This window comes from Achroia grisella, unplaced genomic scaffold (assembly GCF_030625045.1).
Source record: "Achroia grisella isolate CSIRO2021 unplaced genomic scaffold, CSIRO_AGI_Agris_v1 utg327, whole genome shotgun sequence".
NCBI lineage: Eukaryota > Metazoa > Arthropoda > Insecta > Lepidoptera > Pyralidae > Achroia > Achroia grisella.
This window is the reverse complement of record NW_026712799.1, coordinates 2,235,735-2,253,948: the sequence shown is the minus strand read 5'-3', so window position 1 is coordinate 2,253,948 and position 18,214 is coordinate 2,235,735. Positions and strand designations below refer to the sequence as shown.

Genomic DNA, 18,214 nt, shown 5'->3' with positions numbered 1-18,214 from the left:
TACGTAATTAGAACGTCATTGTATCGAATAATATGAACAAACAAGACACGGAAATTATGAAATACGCCTTATTATTTATGTGTCTTGAGGCTCAAAACGTATTTAAACTTTTAGGGCTGGTTCACAATAAACGAAATTTAAATGCTCATGTTCTTGGGTGTTAAGTGTAATAACAATATAATAAATAAGATTTTATTTAGACATTATGTAACATTCAATCATTAATATTGTACATAATAAAAAAATACAAATTAAAGTATACTTATATAACTAAATTAATTATTAGTAAATATTATTGTACATTTATATACATTTCTTTATAATTGCCATTTCTACTCGGGAGACTATTATTTTGATTTTTCTATGATGGTTTTGGTTTGATATTGCTGTCTATCCTTGGCACTACCTCATAGTATACCTGAAATTTCTATATTATCATGATTATAATTTTCTCTCTGTTTCTTTTACTTTTGCCCTCCGTACCTTCCTTCCCATGTTTTTCTTCTTCTTCTAATCATATATTAAAACCACTTGTTTCATATATCACTCATTTAATTCACTTTTTTCATAATGCTGATGATACAGTAAATTTCCTATTTTTGTTGATATCTATAATAATGAATCGATATAATAACAATTATCATTCTTTCTTCACCTATTTTATTTAACACTATTGATTACAGTAGTATTGATTGATTCAAATCAAATCATTATTACCTATGATATATCAAATCTATCGTCAGTTCGAAATGCTTTCGAGCTACAAATAATTGATAAGAAACTCTGCTCGTATTTTTTTCAAATAATTCCGCTTTAATTGACACCTCTTCGTTAACTACACTACTTATCACATCATAGAGACTATATATAAAATTCAGTAATATATAACATCATTTTTATTTATTATTGACTTTATTTTCTATACAAACAATGAAATTTCTGGGTAACATAATTGTTTTTTCTTTCAACAAAGTTGTACCTATATCTAGCTGAAACCTTATTGTGACGTAAGAATAAATATAACATACAATTTATTGATAACGTAGGTTGAGTTACATTGAACAGAAGAATAGGTTTTGTGTGATCAGCTTTCGTTAATACAATGTTTACTTTTTAATCATTTATAATGGAAAAGCGGACGCTATAATTCAGTATTGTGTAAAACAAGGCACCAATAAAAGTGTATTGTGAGAGTCAAAATGTTGTCTTTCTTTTTATTTGCTTTAGTTATTAATGTAGTGGGTGAGTTTTATTTATATTATAAGGCTAGTGAATCTGAAAATTGAAATTTAATCAATAATTAAAAAATATTTGACTGACAATAACAGTATGTTTTCATTTTATAAATGTAGCAATTGAGTTAATATTACAATTTATAAAGATATTTGAATATAATAATGTTTATATAGAAATAACTAAAATATTATTAATAAATTTTCAGTACCAAATGTTATTGTTGGACCAGAGTATTCAGGCGTACAAAATCCAGCTATTGTAGGAGACACAAACAACCCAGCGTCAGATTTGAATGAAAACCATTCACAAAACGATGATGTTTCTAAATACGATCATTTAAAACCTCCAAATCAAGAATATTATAATAATGTTTTACGCAGCCAACCAGGTTATATGTCTCCAGTGCCAACCGAATCTGATCTACTTCATCCAAATATTGAGGGACGAAATTTAAGAAGTCTCGATGTTAAAAATTCATACTGGAGTGATAAAGGCGAACTTTTAAGAAGCTCACTGCAGCCATCGGAACGAATACAAATTGAAGAACAAAGTAACCTTGGTACAAGTGGTCCTAGAAACATTGCATATAACAGTAATGTAAACATACCACAAAATGTACCAATTTTAACAGAAACCGGAAATTATGGTCACCAGATATACAAGCCTTTAAGAGATGGTCAACTAGTTGGTACACTACCAAGTAAGTACATAATTATTTTGAATAATCTACTTGTTACATTTTTTAAATATATTAATAAACCAGCTGTCCGCGCAGTTTCACCTGCCTTAAATTTCAATCTATAAAGTTTAATAAAAAATATAGCCTATACATGTTATGCATAAGCTATATTATTGCAAAGTTTCATATTCAAATTCGTTTAGTAGTTTTTGCTTGAAAGAGTCCCAAACATCCATACTCACAAAGTTTCGCGTTTATAATATTATATTAACATGTACCTTACATTATTTTATTTAGAGATTGAGACATTTTAAATCAATTATGATAAATATTTTTTTTAAGTTTCAAATGAAAGTTATAAATACTGTATTCACAACAAAATGATTATTATTATTTATGTTAAGATACGAGAAACTATACTAATAACATGTACTAAAGTTCAAGTAACAAAGGTATAAAATATATTCTTTTTCTAATGCAGGATATAATGCTGAATATTTGAGTACCAATCAAAGAATACGAGACATACTGTCGTCAACAAATCACAGGAAACGATATTTAGTTGTACATCCAAATGGAACAGTGGAGCATGTAGATACTTTGGATATTGTATCGAAAAACCATCCTAATTATGTATTACTTAATTCAGGTGACATTATTCAGAGTAATAATAAAGAGTCAGAATATAGTACAAAGTCACCTACATCTGTTATTAATTCTGTTATAAAAGACACCAATTATGGACCGCAAAATACTTCAACCTTAGTGCAAGAGACACACAAACAAACACAAACGGACAACAAATCAAATAATGCCGTGCCACAACAACTGTCATCACCTTCTGTTTCTGAGATATTGAATAAACCTTCAATTAATGTAGCAAATGTAACAGAGGAGCCTGCAGTTTTAATAGTAAAGCCTAATGACGTTCCACTTACAGTAACAGAAATAAAAGTAAATAAAAATCCAATTTATAATCAAGATGCGATTATTACTACAACAGATGTACCAAACGTAGTATTTAAGAGTACGGAGAATAATGTTGCTACTATTGTAGAAGATCTAAATCCTACTACAGATAGTTCAGCTGCTGTAAGTTTAACATCTCCTGGAGAAAATAAAAACGTTGTGACTATAGAAGAACTAAATGGTAAGTTAGAAAGATAGTTAATATTACGTAATGCTACAAATATTGATATGTAAATTACAAATTACCGACAGAAATAGTTTCCTCAGAAACTATTTAGATCTTTAATAAACGTTTAGACCATTATAAATTATATTTGTGATTTTTGCAGATGATTTCGATGAAAGACCGGTATCATGGTTTAGAACCGATGAGAATTTTTGGGACAAATTATCAGATAACGAGGATGATATCACTTACTTTTTCGTTGTTAAGCCACCGCATAGACTAGAAAGAGACACTACACGTACTGTACTAGCAAATGGTACAATTGTGGAAGAGTTTACTGAAAGTGTTTGGAGACATGCATATGGTATGGAATTTGTATTTATTTGAAAATAATATATACGGCAGTCGTTAATTAGGATTTCGAAAAAAAATCTTTGTGTAAAACCGCTGTATTATAGTAATGTAATTATTACGCATGTGAATAAAAGAAAACTATTAAATTCGATCAATATAATAATGTAATTATTACGCATGTGAATAATAGAAAACTGAATGGCAATTCGATCCTAATAATAATTTTCAATTAATGTTTTCTAACATTACCTACTGTTAAATAGAATAGAATAAATGTAATATGCGTATTATGTCATTTATTTTTTAGTTTTATTTTATTAATAAACTACAAATATGTTATTGTTATTTAATTTAGGTTTAATACAATTTCTTTTCCGTTACAGATATCGAACCAGTAGTAACAAAAACGATTCATATTATAAATCCCAAAGATTAAATACAAGACTGAATGGATAATTTTATAAGAAATATCTTAAGCAAATATACGTATTATGTAATTTATTTTTTGTTTTATTTCATTAATTAACTACAAATATGTTATTTTTATTTAATTTAGGTTTATTATTGTTATACCAAGTCATATAGTCAAAAAATTATGATCAATTTATTTGCCAGTATCTATAGGACTATATTTTTCCCCTTATAGTCGGGTTTAAAATTACAAATATATAATATTTATTATGTGCCTAACTGAAATGGGAAACAAGCTGCAATAAAAGCCGATCTAATCGCAATAGAAATAATTTTATTAAATAAATTATTATAGTCTAATATGACTTCTGAATAGTTTTCAATAGTCGTATAATATATTTTTGACTCTACCGCTTATTTGGAAAGCAGACTCATCACAATGGAAGAAGGTTACCAGCAACATGCAAGTTTCTTGCTCGAGGAATGACATCGAACAAGAAACTTCCATGTTGAAATCTTTAAATAAATGTTCAGCGTTACATATATAAATACAATAGCATGATTGAGAAAAGTAAATAAATATAACAGCTAATAAAATAAATCAGTCATAGTTATCAGAGCAGACCAGTTCTTACAAACTGCGCCCGTCCACAAGTATAAAAATTAATTGGACAACTAAAAGAGCTATACTTCCGTACCTGTCATTTCAATACTATATTAATATTTGACGCCATTCAAGCGAAATACAGCTTTCAAAGCAAACTGTTTAGGACCTGAAATAGATGAGACAGAGGTATTTTAATATAAAGACGACTTTATAAAGTTAACCGCAGTGAAATTAAGTTGCTGTTCAGTTTAATTACATCACATCTAGAAAAATATATAAAGCTTTCCCGAGAGAGATAGAGAGACATCGATGAGAGACACTGATGCATTATCACAACGAGAAAAACATACACACTTAAAGGCACTTTGTGGAATTACATGTAAATTTTATAACCCCTAAATGTAGTCAGTCTTGAGTATTCCTAGAGAATGACTCTCTTTGTTTTTTTATATCTATTGTTTACAAACTTCAGCTGTTTTCTTTTAAGTTAGGAGATACACGTATATTTACACTTAAATATCTATTAAAAATGTGTTGCAGACAGATTTTTGTGGATACAATTATACCGTTGATCGTTGGTTATCATTTGTTATTAAATGCCAACCATGTGAGTTTCATAGTAAATATGAATATTTTATAGAACACTAGCTGTGCCCGCCGTTTCATCCGCGTTAAATTTCAATAAAAAATATAGCCTATATGTCATTCTGATGCATAAGTTATATTATTGTAAAGTTTCATCAACATCCGTTCAATATCTCGTTTTTGCGTGAAAGAGTAACAAATATCCATACTTACAATCTTTCGCGTTTAAAAAATCAAATCCGAAAAAGGAAAGTATAGTTAAGAATATTGAATTAGCATTGATATTTATTAATAAAAAATAAATTCCGCGGAACTCTCTTATTTTTTTTCATAAATACCTTCTTCCAACAATAACAAAAGAATTAGCAAAATATATAGATTTTATTCCATTATCAAATATAATAAGATTATTTAATAAACGAATTATAAAGAATATGAGAATTTCACTTATTAAGAAATTATTACATTATCAGAAAATAATATAAATAATTACATCCGTGCTAGTACGCGTAAACAGTAAATATAAGCTTGCCAATATTATACAGGAAATTGGATCCGATTAATATATTAATTAATTTTCTATTGAGGCCGACCCCAATAGAAAATTAATAGAAATACGACCGATAACATTGCAAACATTCATAACTCGCAAATTCGCCTGATTTTTTTTAAGATAAATGCAACACTATGTCCGTGCTCGTGACACATTTTTTTATATCTTATGGTTTATGGTGAACCGTTTGCTTAACCTACGAACGCCTTTCAACAAGGTACCGCCTGAAAAATCTTCATATACCTTTCTTGAAATCTGGAAACATACCTTCTTTTTTGCGGTGTAGTCGTGATATTTCTCATTTAGGATACTAGTGTAGAGTATGTATTAGAACATAAATTGTATATATACTCTAAAGAAACCAAAAATATCTAAATATTTATTGTCTAGTAGGCACCCATAACACAAGCTCTGCTTACTGTGGGCGCTGTGTTAATTGTCCAGGGTTATTTATTTATGTATATTGGCGATGGTTACTATTTACCATCAAGTACAATGGTAAACAAGCTACCCAGCTTGTTTACCATTCCAATTACATAGACTAAATACACAGAAATGGTTAGAATTAAATAGCACCACTATTCTATGAATATGAAACGTTAGGGGACTAGAACAATGTTTTCGAATGAATTCAATAGATACATTTTTCACCGACCCCGCCAACAGGAATTTAAAATATTTGCATATGATGAACAGGTATAATTATATTATGTTTTGCATTTTTTGTATTTGTCTATCACGACAAAGCGTGTTTGTACGTGGACGAATACATTCCAGACTATTTTCTGGTATGTTTTCGAGGTTTATTTTTTGCTCCAATAGAACAAAAATAAAAATTTTGTTCAAAGTCTATTTTATGTAGCTAGTTTATCATACTTGGTCAAAGGAAGCAACGATAATAACGCTACCTACCAACGATAATTACGACATAAAAAAATGAAAATAAGCTTTATTCAAATAATAAACTTAGTATAAGCACTTTTTAATAATTATATTTGTTCAATGAGAATAAAAAAGCAGCTAGTGTAGCTCCTTTAAATAAATATTTTTATAATTTTAACATTTTGTGTAAATCTTACATGTTGACATTCTTCTTTCATCACTTTCGATTTCATCGTTTCTGTTAGAGAGTGTTATTAGGCAGAGAAATTTGATAAAAATAGAATAGAATAGAAAGAATCTTTATTCAAATAAACTTAATATAAGCACTTTTGAATAGTCAAGTTTTTTTATTCTATCGCTTACTCGGAATGCAGATTCATCACAAGAAGAATAAGTAAGAAACTTATGTGTTGCTCTTTTAAATACCTAAATATTGATTTACTTATATTTAATTGACAATACGGATTAGTCATGCGACAATCAACATAGAAACCGCTACGCACTTAATCTCTGTTCAATCAGATAACATTGTCAGCGCTATGAATTTTAAGTTAGATATTTTCTATAAAATCATTATTATCATTTATAAATTCTTCAATTTTATAATAAGCTTCTTTACAAAGAAAATATTTTATGACACATTTGAATTTTTTTCTGGCAAATTGTGTACAGACTCTGGGAGTTTGTTGTAAATATTTTTATAAGAGTTAATTAATACATTGTAGTCCTCTAAAATGGCAACGCATGAGTGATTGTCATAGGTTATCGCATCTGTAGTGCTGTTTTGTGTATAGACAACCTTTACCGCTTAGGTACTATAAGATGAGCCGTCAGATTGTTTATCATTTTGATTCTATAAAAAAAAGTCCTATATCAGAGGAAGAAAGGTTTTATTAAAGACTATGATGTTCCAATAAATTATATTATATTCATAAATAAATGTGACCAACATCGAAATCGACACCAAAAAATTATTATATAAGTTTATATTTCTTATTAAATATCCGATGATAGAAACAAACAAAATAAATCAAATTAATCTGAGAGACCGCAGTACGTTCGCCCCATGCCACGTTGGATTCGAATATATTCTGCGAAACGTGATCTGCATTTTGAGTGTTGCGTGTACCACGACGTCAAAAGCTTGCAGTGCCTCTGACTACTCCATCTGTGCTTACAAACGTGACATTTAATTATTTTGTTACTAGGAAGTGAAGACGTAACTTTATATACCTGTAGACATCCATAAATATACGCTATTTAATGACGACAAATCTAACTACGAAATATATATAAAGCCATATATTATTTCTTTATAAACGAATTAATAATATTTGTTGTCCCCTTTGGAATATGGACTTTGTGATTTGGGACAAAAATTCTAAGTTTTCTTTAGTCTATAAGTTAAACAACTCTTATTAAACAACATGTTTGGTGAAAATTGCATGAAACTTAACACACGAACTGATGAACAAACAAACAGATGTCTCTATTTCCTCACGATTTACATATTATGATATGTAAAGGTAAAAACATTAAAGTAATAATAATAAAAATGTAACTAGTTCTTGTGCACTTAAAAATAAGTACTAAACATTCGTATAATTATGCTTAACGAAAGGAAGCCTTTTCGCTCAAAGCAATCTATTACAGGTAACTTGTAATAAGACGAGAATGAGTAAAAGACTGATTATTTGTTAATTAACAGCCTCTGTATACCGATTATATGTATGTACCTAGTAAATCATATAGTATAAAACAAAATCCCTATGCTTAAATCTTTAAAACTTCACAACAGATTTTGAAGAGGTTTTTTTTAACATATAGAGTGATTCAAAATGAAGCTTTATTTGTATAATACATGTACACCCGAGCAAAACCGGGGCGAGTAACTAATAATCTATATATCTTTATGCAAGATTCCTAGCGTGGTAACAGTATCACAATTGATTTCTACCCTGAAGCTCTTAAATATTATAACGTCAAATGCTCTATACAAATTTAAAGGGACCTCGTTCATTTCCTTACATACCGTAACCTATTCATCCATCTCATTTCGTAACTCATCCATCATGAAGGTTTCTGCTTATATTAGAGACTGGTATGATGTAGTCGAGTTATTAATTTGTTATTTTAATAAATATAATTTACTTTATTGTACTTTGTTTACATACTATTTTATAATTACCAAACAAATACAACTGCGGAAAACTTAGTATGTCACTTATAAGTGAATATTATATATTAATAATAATAATAATAACAAATGTAACTGAACAACGGATGGTTGGTATCTTGCATAAAATTACTTGGTTAGTATGACCTGTTACTCTATTAGATTCTAATAGAAGAATTTTAAAAATATAAAATGTACAAGGACGAGTTTTTGTTATCTTATATATTTATTTGCCGGAAAGAATTTATTTTGTTTATATGTCTAGTTTATACTCGTATTCTCCAGTGAAAAACTAAATTCCAGTGAACTCCATTGATAACAAAAAATCATCCAATAGACGGCGATAGGCTTGCTCCCTGCCACGTTGTATTTAAATGAACCCAGCGAAATTTGAGCATATCAATTGTAGTGTTTAATATGACGTTGATAACATAATGCTTCTAAGTACCCCATCAATGTCGTGACGGTATGTTTTGACCTAAAATTTGTATGTGTGTATGTAACAAGATGTGGGCGTGGCCCGCCACAACGCTGTGTCATCGGTTAACGACTAGTCTTATTCCCTTGTTATCCCGAAAACTGCTCCCGATGTCCCGTCGTTCCCAAGTTTTTGCAGTAAATTAAGTTTTTGCTAAGCTTTTCTGTTTCAAATTGCTAGCCATTTGCTTTCATAAAAGTTGATTGCATACTGAAACTGAACGGTCGTATATTAATTTCAAGATTTTCATACAAAATTTTAGGATATCATTATACTTGAATAAAATTGACTGAAGAAAATTTTAGGTTATGATGAACAATGATGAAATCCTATTAAGTAATGTTTATTGATAGTAAGTGATGGAGTAAGTAACAGGAATAAACCACCAGTGACTTCTGATATCAGGAATAATACTCGAATATCTTATATTTTTACTAATATTACAAACGCGCTAAAAATTTGAAGTTATGAGTATAGATGGATATTTGTAACACTTTCATGCAAGAACATATATACACAGAATATAGTTATACATAAGATATATCTATACATTTTTCTTACTAAATAGGATGAAAGAATCGTTGTTTTATAGAATTCAGTTTTAGTTCATATAAAAATTTACATAATTTATATGGAACATTGTAGAATATACTTGTTTTATCTCACATAGTCATTAAAGGGAGTACAATAATAAATGAACGGTGTCATTTTGCTCGACACGCAAAAGCAAAGTTTAAATAAACATATAGGTATTATGATGTAATTGAGGATTATATTTCAGAATTAAGTTACATAAATTAAAACAAAATAGTACAATCATTTACTAATTTTGTTGTAATTGATATATAGAAAACCTAGGATAGAAAACCTATTGATTGGAAATCCAATTATTAAACTTACTTTTAGTAGATTGAAAATAGGTTAAGGTCACGAATATTGATGGCGCGATAGGTAGATCGCTCCATCAATATTCGTGCTCTTGTGCCATTTATAACTACTCGAAAAATATCAGTATTTTCTATATGAAAAGGACAAAAAGTCTAGACGCTAGAAGAGCACTATTGCATTTTCATTTTTGATGTTGTGTGAAACGAATTCAAATCTAATAAATATATAAGTTATTTGCCTCTTTTATAACGTTAGAGAAGATTCAATAAATGTAATAACTTATTTACATATTTAAATTTTATTACTTACTAAAATTGGATATACCAACGAAATCGCTCTGCAATTTTCTAAACGATCTTGGCCTGTCTAGAACTGCAGTAAATTCTATACTAGAATGTATTATTAAAGCAGCACTATCAGGCTGCTACCAGGATATGGTTGCCCCGGAAGAAAAACACGAGCGGCGAAAGTGAATGTTGAAGTAGGTCGCTAGTAGCTAGTAGTAGAGTTTAACTCTTTAGCGACCTATTTCACCTTCACCTACACCCGGGTCACGACTCTCGCTAACTAATCGGAGTTTCCTCCTCTGCCACACGATGGACCCGGCTTTCACACGGTGAATACATGGAATATTAAGAAGTTCGTCTCACTAGTCAGTTTGAAACATTAGTAGGTACTCGAAAAATATTTATTGACATTTTTTCGATTAGATTCGATAGTGTTTGAAAGTCGAGTTCGAGTTGAATCAAAAGAGAGTGTGGTATTAATAATAAAAATTAGGATTATTGTATGGTGTTATTATTATTATTATTATGTAGTCTGTAATTTCTACTGATATAATTTATGTTACTAACCGCATTGTGTTACTGAAATAAGATACATTAAAGATTCATCCATACGAGGGTTGAATATGGGATGAAAGTTTTACTTCAAGTACTTAATGAGATATCCATCAGCTCGCATTGTGTTATATTGAGGTTCTTATGATCCTGATTAATTAATCTGTATGTATTAGTTGGTTAACAAGCGAGTGCTACATTAATATTAAAGTAAAACAAAGTTTGTTAACTTTACTTGTAGAAGGAACCTCTCAAACTACTCACTACAGTCAAAAAATCTCTAACTAATATTTATTATGTCCCCTCAGAGTACCTATATTTTGTATATGGGTATACCTAGCCTTCACCTACTAATATTAAAAAACAAATGCCATGAACTAGTCCAATAGACATGACCAGAACCCTGGCTAGAAACAGTTACCTCCACGCTACCGACCAGAGGCAACGGTATTTTGACCTTTTCAATTCAATTAAATGTAATTATAAATTATTGAAATGTAATTTTAAAATGCGCGAACATCGCGAAATATTAATAAAGTATTGAAACACAAATAAAAGAAATTAGGGCGAATTATAAAAGAAAGGCGGCACGGACCTCCTGCATGTGGTTGTCACTAATAAATAAAAAAATATTACATAATGAGTGAGTGAATTTTATTATAAGAAAATGTATAAACTTCGTAACCACTGCACCGATTTGAGAAATGCTTTCACTGTTGAAAGATATATTAATCTCGAGTGACATAGACTATATTATATCAATTTATTAAATACTCAAAAAGTTAACTGCCAAACATTACTATTTCTAGGTTAAGTTGCACTGTTTTTACGGAGGCAGACTTTTGTACAAAGTCCTGTGGTGGTTTCGGTTGGGTGTAATAAGTCAGTAAAAATGCAGGGTAAGAGGCACGATATCTTAGTTTTCCGAAATAGCAACGCGTAACTGATATCATAGACGTCACATGATACGACATCGGGTTATCATATGCTGATAATGTCCTCGTATGTACGTGACAATTAATACTTACAAGGTGGGCCGTCAGCTTGTTTCTCATTCCAATTATCTAGACATATAAATAAAATTGACTACAATTTTTTAAAAACGGTTTTCAATAAGTTAACGGTTTTAAATAGTTTTTGAAAACCGTTTTTAACTACATGTATATGAATATAAATGTATGTACCGTACATACACCAAAATAACATTTTTTGCAAATTTTCTCTGACTGTCTCTCTATCTGTTTGTTCCGGCTAATCTCTGAAACGGCTGGACCAATTTTGACGGGACTTTTTTGGCAGGTAGGCTGATGTAATAAGAAGTAACTTAGGCTACTTTTATTTTAGAAAAATAAAGTTAAATTCCACGCGTACGAAGTCGCGGTTACATACATACATAAAATATTGCAAAGAAGTTGGGGCAATCCACTACTTATAATGAAGCTTGTTACTTTTTACTTATTGTACGTAATACAATTTACTGCGTAGGTAATATAAGAGTATTAAGAATAATAACTATTATTCGTGACGTGAGTCATACTGAATTACAATTGTTTACACGAATTACATTGTAGTACCGCGTTACAGCTCATGAATAAAGGCCTCTATCAATTCTGAAAGTAGTAAACGTGACTTAAATTGTAATAACATTTTTATTATTTACAAGTAACTACTTAAGAATACGTAAACAATAAAAATTCTATATTCCTAATATATCAATCTTCTATATTGGTTTTTCTATTTAAAGAACACTAGATATCGACTTGTATAACAATAAAATAACTAAGTATAAGTAGTTGCCGCATAGAATAATTCTAAGGCGTTAATTGTCAGTTTACTACTCATATGTTGTGAATTGTTAGAATTAATACCAGTTGCTGAATTCGACCACCACCCTACCTGCCAGAAGCTAAAATATCATCCTGATCATCTCGAGGAATGATAATGCCCCACTGTCTGTTTCTCAATAAAGATTTTTACTATGCACAACTATTTATTGGAATCACCTTCCAGAAATAGTATTTCCGAACTAATACGAAATTGAAACTTTCATGAAAAGACCTTATTTCTTCTTAAAACGCCGGCAAAGCACTTACATTTCCCTTGATGGTGCAGCAGTTCATGAACGGCGGTAATCACTTACCATGATCTGCAAGGTCGTTCATCCCCTATGTTATAAAAAAAATTATTCATATTTTCACGTAATCGCGTTTTCTCAAATACTGTAAATGTTTGTAATTTTCCTGTCTAATGTAGCTTATTTTTTTGTATTACTTCTATAATACGCTTACAGAAAAGAAATTGTATAGATAGGTACTATTATTGGTATATATAAAATAAAAAAGAAATAACAGAGGCACGATCTCGTGATCAATTTAGTATGAAAGGTTTAAAAATAATTTTCCTTGGTGAACGTTATTCGGTTTCATGATTACTTTCTCTGGCTTTCGTTAAAGGTAACTCTTTCCAGTAAAAAGAAACAAAAATATAATAGTATTTTAAGTGCTTATACTTTTACTTTTTACTAAATAATTTTTTATCTTCTTATATAATTATTTTGTAACTGATCTATTAATATAGGGGTGCTACCAAATTATGTCTATGATATGAATGATGGAGTTTCTGCCTTAAATGTTAATCATCATTACATAGTATAAAACAAAGTCGTTGTCTATCCATCCCTATGTATACTTAAATATTTAAAACTACTACGCAACGGATTTTGAAGTGTTTTTTTAATACATGTACACCCGTGCGAAGCCAGGGCGAGTAGCTAGTATTTAATATATAATAGAAAAAAATATAAGAAAACTTGTTGGTAGTAAACATTTTATTATTAAATAAATTTTATACATTTTTTACATTAAATGTTATCAGTACTTGAAATTACCATTTGATAGCCATTTTAAATATCGAGCATTTATATAAAACGCAAACGAAAGTCGTGACACTCAAATGAAAAAAAATAGCGAGACGTGACATTTCAGAGTACCGTAGTATCAATTTCAATTTGAAGACTTTTTGAAAGATTTACTATAGAATTATAGCATGTCATGTTACATTTAGAATGATTTTATACATTAGAAACCATTATACGTTTTGATACGCTCGGAAAATTTCCATATACCAATCGAGCCAAAAAGTTTTGAATTAAAAATTTCATTGTACTCGAAAGAACTATTTACAAATCTTGAATTTCTCGGCTTGTTCTATGTATGCCTAAAATAGAGTGATAGAAAAAGAGATTTATATGTATATATACATATAAATCTCTTTTCGAATCACTCTATGTCATTGCGTAATTTAAGACATATAAGCGGACAAACAGCGGTCGCGGATTTATTTTATACGATGTAAAGATAAACTTACTCATTTTAATATTAACATATATATTTTTAATGTAAACTCGTATACGGCCCGGCTTTACCCTATGTTTATAATGTTGTTATTTTTGTATATATTAGCATAATGTATATCCAATGTCACTCCGTATAAATACAATCTCCATATAGTGAAATAATTTCTCAAATCAGTGCATTATTTTCCCAAAAACAAGGCTCTATCTCTCTTTTTATAATATTAGTATACTATACGTAGAAGTTAGATAAGAACAATAATTTGCTGTTCTAACTGTACTGCCATCAAATTTGTTCAAAAAGATACTCAGCTTTGTTACACCGTAAAATTACAATTGGAATTTCCCGTTTCCTATATTTTTTATGTTCATGTAAAATAAGAATAAGTGTAAAAGTAAATGTTTTTACAGCCCTTGTTTCGTTTATTTACGGTGTCGCGGTAAAATTGGCACTGAAAATATTTTATGAATTATCTTTATAAAGTAACGTACCTACTAAAGTAAGTAATTTTGTTTCGTTGTGATACTAATTCAGCTGTATATACTACATACAAAATAGGATATATATATATAAAATAATAAAAGCATCGTATGAATCAAATTCAGACCAAAATGTTGTAAGTTCGAATCTGGCCGGAAAGAAATTTTGTGAAACAATTATATTTCTGACTGACTCTCAGGTGAGGGAAAGATCGATAATAAACCAAATTATTTCAAGAGATGTCAGTAGAGTACGGAATGACTGTTTTCATTTGTATAATTTTTAGTTTGTAATTGTTAGAAGAATATTTGTTTTAAACTAAAGTATAGAAAAATAGTACATAAATTGTGACTAAAATGTGTCAAGGGTCTGCAATTAAATTATTGTAAAGATCAATTTGACTTCATTTTCCGCCTTAGGACATCCGTGTGAAACTAGAATAAGCAGCTAGTGTATGTACAAATATTAGACTATCATTTCATAATCATCAATTAAAAACTAACTAAGCTGGCTAGCAATTTTAATTTTATTTCTATTAAGAGCAATATAGCATGGAGAATATGATCTGTATAAGTATTTAAGCCAGACACTTCCCTTCTGTAGATCTTACACGACTCCGTAAACTATTTATTACTTTTCAAACTTGGAGATGAGTTGTGAGAAGTTCCTGGGACTGATTGCTTAACTTTCCCGCTGGATCCCAAAAATGGTTGGCGAGGTACACAACTGTTACTGATGTTTATTAGCCCGCATACAAATTGTGGAAGATTGTGAGGACTTTAATTATTGGTCTTTGGTCGGGCGTGCCTTTGAGATGTCATTTTAAATATTAAACTTGTTTAAGTTGCGAATTGGGTTGGAAAGATACACAAAAAACAAGTTGAATGTAATCTGTACGCGTACAGAGAGGGTTGTTTTTTTGACGAATATTGAATATCATCCATATATTCAATGAACGAGGTTGAAGTCTGGTCCAGCTCGTCCTGACTGCCTGAATTCACTGGGAATTAACAGCAATTATTTTCAGTGGACTATTTTCTATTAAGGTACTACCACTAGTCCCCACTACGAACATAGAATACTACTGCTAATGTAAACAGGTAATTTTATTCGTTGGTTCAGACTAAATTATAGAAATGCGATCTAAACAACTATGAATGGAAATATTGGAATGGATATATTATACGATATATTCATTAGACGATTTGTAAGTTTGCGTCTTTAGCTGTTAGAAAAAAATATTATTTTTCATATATCGAACACTAATTAGATCACAAACTAATTTTGACTCTACTATCGTCTGGATATTTTAGAAAGCCAATCATTTCTTATTCGCATTGTTCTGAGGCACAGTCTTTTAATTTGATGGGCTTTATTCACGGGACCTTTATCGAGAACACGGCCTGAATTTTGGATTCTGATGTAAATCGATTATTGTAATCTAGAGTGCGATTCGAATATATCTTCGAATCGGAGTGTTCGAACTCGTTTGAATTAGGGGCCTAGAATTTATCAGTAACTCATTTGAAAGTCGTTACGAATATTTTAAAAGAATATAAATTCAAATTCTATAATATTTTATTCATGTAGTTTACATTCGGCTGCTTAGTGGATATATTTTTTTTATTACTATTCCTACCGTTCATATAGTCCTATACGGTAACGTTAGGACCGTTCGGCAAGTAATCTAGGTTAAGAAGAACTCGTAAGAAAGTCAGCTGATATATTTTTTGTTATTTTTTTGGAAAATACTTACTTGCCATAATTATTTCTTACATATATAATAAATGCGAAAGTGAGTTTGTGTGTTTATTGAAGCGATTTGAAATTTGGTAGTATCACCACAAATATAATATACCAACATTAATAACTAAATTATCCATGTGCCCCTTTATATCCCAAATAATTAGGTACTAACATAGTAAGCATTCTAAAATAACTTGTGCTGTCAGTATGTTGTTCCAATGGCACCGTGAGTAGGGGTGTATGCATCAAAATCTCTAACCACGGCAAGCGGAACAATCATGTTTCTTCGAAATAAACTTCAGAAATAGATCCCCTATATCTACGATTCGAATAAATCAAATGAACATTCTTATTCAAAACAGGACCATATAGATTAACTTAGGGCTGCTTGCTTTTCATAATGTACCATCAAGCCGATTTACTTTAAGTTTACGTATTGAATCCCTAAAAATGGCGATGTTACAAACAATATATTGTATGTTAATTTGTAAGTTTTGAATTGTACTATATATATATATAAGAGCAAATCAAAGTCGATTTGCTCAGGTAAAGTTGACCTGACCAATTATTTTTATAATGGGAATAGTAAACAACTGTAAACCATTTTTTTAATTTTTTTTTTATTTGTCTATTACTTACACAAAACCAGGAACATCATATCATTATGTGACACCCTTAATAAGTGCCACTCATGGGTCGCTAAAGGATTAAGATGTCAAACAGGGCACAGATCCGGTAATATCTCTGCTTTGCCGTACCTACCTTTTAATAAAATATAGCTCACAAAATAATATAGCATCTGATTTAATTAAGACCGAGGTACCCATATGCGACTTTTTACAAAGTTTCTTAGAATGAAACAAAACATGTGCACAAAAGTCCATTGTAATTTGAATAGATGACAACCCTAAATAGAAGTCACGGCCAATATGTTCCAGGTCGCTTCATTGTAGTCAAATCGCATCGTATCAGAGTCACAACATTGTGCTAAATAAATCAGCCCCGGCCGCGACGATATCGGATCTCACCCCCGTAAATAAAAGTTAACTGAATCCGTACACACTCCCGCGCGCACTCTGTACATCTGTTATCATTTATTTTCTATAATATTCTTTCCCACGGCAATGATAAGAAAAGTTTAAAATCTTGAGTCGCGATGTTTCTTCGAAATAAACTTCGAGACAACTTAACCAATATTTATAAATTTAGCTAACTTTGTGTAACTCCGTCTAATTAAAAAGATTCTAATAGCTGATTATTAATATTCTTATTTTGTATTAATTGTATATTTATTATACTACAAATACTTATGATCAGTCAAACCTACTATCGATTCTGATAGTCTAAGAAGAATGGATGAATGATATTATTTTATTAAAAAGTTTTTTTCTTGCTATCTTCAACAACCTACGAGGTTAAAAGTAGCTTAGCTTCAACAGGTCTTATTCTTAAAATAAATTAATATTAGTAATAAGATTTCTAAATACTTTCAACTGTGTATAAAATTATAGTGGACTTAGTTTATGCCAACAGTTTGCTCATGTTGTAACCGAGTTCAGACTCGTTATGTATAAATTTTAGGATGTAACTACATTGCGCATTTAATGTTCAAAGCCTAAGCTTAATAAAGTTTAAAGTTAGACATGAGAAGTAAATCAGAAAAAAAAACCTGTTACACATTACCCGTATAAAATAATAGAAAGTTTTATTAGTTTAGTAGTGCTTATTATTGGTACATTATAACGACAAACTTCGCCTATCAGTATATGCCTTTATGTAATATGGGAATAGTTTAGAAACTTACAAATTACT

At 30.0% G+C, this 18,214-nt stretch overlaps 1 pseudogene; it reads left to right on the top strand.

Moving 5' to 3' along the window:
• Positions 1-1,038: 1,038 nt before the first annotated feature.
• On the top strand, positions 1,039-3,852 carry LOC131843623 (uncharacterized; annotated as a pseudogene).
• The last annotated feature ends 14,362 nt before the right edge of the window (positions 3,853-18,214 follow it).